Below are 3,934 nucleotides of genomic sequence, written 5' to 3' on the forward strand. Positions count from 1 at the left end.
TCCTTCCTGGTAGTGGGTAACTTTTCTTATGGAGGCGTGATTAAACTGATCGTGTAACGACTTCTGCTGACAGATCCTCAGGGTATAAAGATTTCTCAGAAACAAGGAAGCAGGGAGGTGCAATTATGTAGATCCAAGGGCACGTGGGCCGTGGGCGCTGCGCTACTATACTAAGACTCCGTCTTAATTTTATGGATGACATCCACTGAAGACCACCAAACTAGTGCGCGCGGGCGCGAATTTAAAAAAAAAATTCGACCAAAAATAAAAATGCAGCGAGTACTCACTTGAAACCACAGAAATACAAAGTTGGTATCCTGAATTTGCGGCAGAACATAGCAATGTATATGACAAGCCTGCACATGCCGGCTTTTTGCGGAATTTATGAATGAGCAATGTACGTATGTACTGCCAACGTAATCTCCAAGCAGATCCCTATCGGTGGCAAAAAAGACAGTATCAAATTGGCCAGACAGTATCCATTAGCCAGAGAAGGTCCGCGGCCACCGTTGGTGGGGGTCAGGACAAAAAAACGGCCATATATGATATATAAAAATGTAACGATCATTCCCCCACAACCTCTGCTTGGAGAGTACTTCTTAGTGTCATCAATTCCATTGTTACCACCAGCTCCGTAACTACTAAAGTGCCATGGCCAGAGCCTCGGAGGACATATTTTTTTAATTTTTTTTTTTTTTAGAACAGGCGAAAATCAATGCGAGCGCGGATGTCGACAGCAACCATACAGTTGTGTACATGTATTAGAAATGATCATCTATGATTGTTTACGGTTTATTATATTCAGAGCGTCTTTTGATATGCATGATGATAAAAGTAACACAAAGACTCGTGAATTTATAGTCCTAAAATCTGAAATAGACTTCGAAATCTAATTTCGTGTGAACATTTTTCCATGCCACAGCCACTGAGAGCTACAGATCGTTAACTTCGGCTGTTGTTAGCCTCCTTCGCAGACTTTTGGGGTGACGCGGCGTTGATTTTTCTTTTCGGAGAGCGACGCGAGTTATAATATGCCGCGGAGGGAGTTGGCCGAGGACAGAAGGTTTCACCGCCCAACAAACCTCTCTTCTCCCCGGCAAACTCTAGACTCTAAAACTGCACTGGCTATATGTATATAGGAGAATATTTGCCAGGGGATCCGGAGTTTCACCCTTGTAGGTTTGACAGGTCGCGCAGTTCGGAGGGAAAGAAACAACCTCCCCGCGGACGGACTCCCTTGGCCAATTTTACTCTCTTTTTTGCCGAATTGTACGATCCGTAGAAAGGCCTGGTGGAGGCTAGGCAAACTCCCTCGGCGGCAAAACCGTCCCTCCTCGGCAAAACTCGTGTTGCTCCCCGAAAAAAAAAATTAACGCCACCGCCCCACAAGTCTGTGAAGGAGGCTAGGTTGTTGTTGTCCCAGCCAAGTAGTTTTCTCTGAAGGCTTGAGGCGACGGCCACACTGTGCATGCAAAAAGGACAACAAAGGGCTCTGTGCTCGCCACAGTGGGTCAGCGTAGCCGAGCGCATACAACAAGGGGTAACAAGGGACGGCCGTGCGTGCCGGGCGGTAACGTGAGCATTTGTTTTTCCGCTGTCGCTTCGGGTCTTTTACGCTTGATATGACACCACACCGCAATGTGCGTAATCTCCAAGCAGATTTCGTCAGGGGACCACCCGAGTTTATTACCATTTGCACCATTCTTCGGGGGCATTTTTTTATCAATCATACATAACATTGTTGTGGCAAACCCCTTGTTTAATGGGAACACATTCAAACAAGAGGAAATTTGCTTGGAGATAAGGAAAAATAATAAAGGCTTGTTGGCTGAATAGTTTGCCAGAGGAGTTAGCATCTGGTAGGGCTGCGAAGTAGCGGCAATTTTTTATTAGCCTATTTGACAAATCTATAGTAGTCTCCACTGAGAGTCCTCTTGCCAATTGGACCCTCGATGGCGGGGAAAGTCCTCTGGCCAATTATATCCCCTTTTTAGGGCGATTTCTACGATTTATTCAGCCTGCAAAAGGAGTCTAGTGAGGAATAAATCTATAGCCTGGGTGCCATCCTCGGTAGGCTCCCTGGCTACCACGATGGATGGATGGCACCCAGGCTAACAAAGCTAACCGGGTAACCCCGAGAGTCTTGTAAACAGTCACTCAGGGCCAGTGGATACAATCAGAACACTGGTCAGGAGACAGAACTCAACAAGGAGGGTAAAAAAAAGCATGAATGTTGCTATGGAGGCTACTCAATGGTACCCTTCTTGTCATAGCCATTTCCTCTAGAAAACAATGAATATTCATCGTCTTGTGGTCATTTCAGCAGCGGGAAATGACTTATTCCCTCATCTTTAACACTCTTTTCAAAGCCTCTTGTCTTCCTTATGCTACACGTACCCATAAAAGTTGGCTGGGGAGACGCTTTATTTGTGTATACGTCTGTTTTTCTGCCTTCTGACGTTTGAAAAACTCAGGTTTGCGCTGTAGAACTAGCCTCTACCAGGCTTCTGGAGGTGGCTGGAAAGAGTAGAAATCGGCCAAAAATAGAGAGATAACATGCCCGGGGAGTTGGTCCGCTAGAGAGTACAGCTTGTTTTTTTTTTCGGGTGCGGCAAACTGTACTCTCTAGCGGACCAACTCCTCCGGCATGTTATCTTTCTATTTGGCCGATTTCTACTCTTTCCAGCCGCCTCCCGAAGTCTGGTAGAGGGTACTACTGTATTTAAAGTACTTCGTGTTCACACACATGGCTCGTCCTTGGCATCACGGAATCTGAGAGATTATCAGACGATAAAACTCAGTGACTGACTATAAACAATGTTGACTTAAAGGCATCCAAAGCGATTTCAGGGCAGCAAAACTGGAAATTTTCGGAATAAGGCAATCTTTGTGATATTGGCACATACTGCTTCACATGAGCACATTTCAATCAGTATTTTATACTTTGGGTACTAGTATTTAAAACTGCAGAAACAAGCCCCAAGATGAGTCCTTTATTTTATGGGTGGCACCCTAAATATCATCCCTTCCAGTAACCTTTTTACGTCATAATTTTGGGAATGTTTGCTCCATGAGGGTCAAGATGCATATTCGGATAGTATTATTTCAAAATTGACTTTGAAAAATCGGGTTTCCAAGTCCTAAAAACTGGATTGGATGCCTTTAACATTTCACGTTCTCTTGCGGAAATGTAAGTGTGCTGACGAGATTAGTATATATAGCCTAACAGCGTTTTTTAATAGGGAAAGGAAGAAACACTTGCCAAACCGGGGAGCGATGTTGGAAATTCCCCGAGAAGAAAGGCTACATGGACCGGGGAATGCTGTCAAAAATATTTACCGCGGAAAGCACGCTTTTCCTGTTTTCTTTCCTGGTTCTGTGAACCGGATTGGTCACGATAGAATGGAACTGTTTGCAACAGTTGTTTGAGCCAATTTGTTTTGGCACTAGCGAGTGATCCAAATAGATCTCTCTCCTTTCAAATGTTTCACTTGCGTTCTTTGGTGCCGCATTACAATGACATGATTTGACAGTATGATCGAGCGATATGCATGCAGAAATTTATTGAAAGAAAGAAAGGCCTCAAGTTATGGTACATTTTTTTCTCATTGCGAACTAAGTACAGGTCACGGCAAATAGCGATGGTAGACAAAATATATCTATAGTAAAACTACATATGTACAGGTTCTGCTTCTTCTCGCTTCTTAACACAGTTGTAAATGTAAGAACAGATGATGGAGTTTATAGTACGAGGTTTATCGAGATTCATGAGGAATGTGAGTTTTTCTTTTCTATCTTTAGAAAATTCGAAACTAGGGAAATAATCTATATATATATAATAAATAAAGACTGAACTGTAACTTCTAACACTAGATATAGAATTGGGACTTACCCCAAATTTTCGGTTGACTCCATCAACCTTGCAATTGTTCAC

Source organism: Branchiostoma belcheri, unplaced genomic scaffold, assembly GCF_001625305.1.
Source record: "Branchiostoma belcheri isolate BF01 breed outbred unplaced genomic scaffold, Haploidv18h27 scaffold135, whole genome shotgun sequence".
Lineage (NCBI taxonomy): Eukaryota > Metazoa > Chordata > Leptocardii > Amphioxiformes > Branchiostomatidae > Branchiostoma > Branchiostoma belcheri.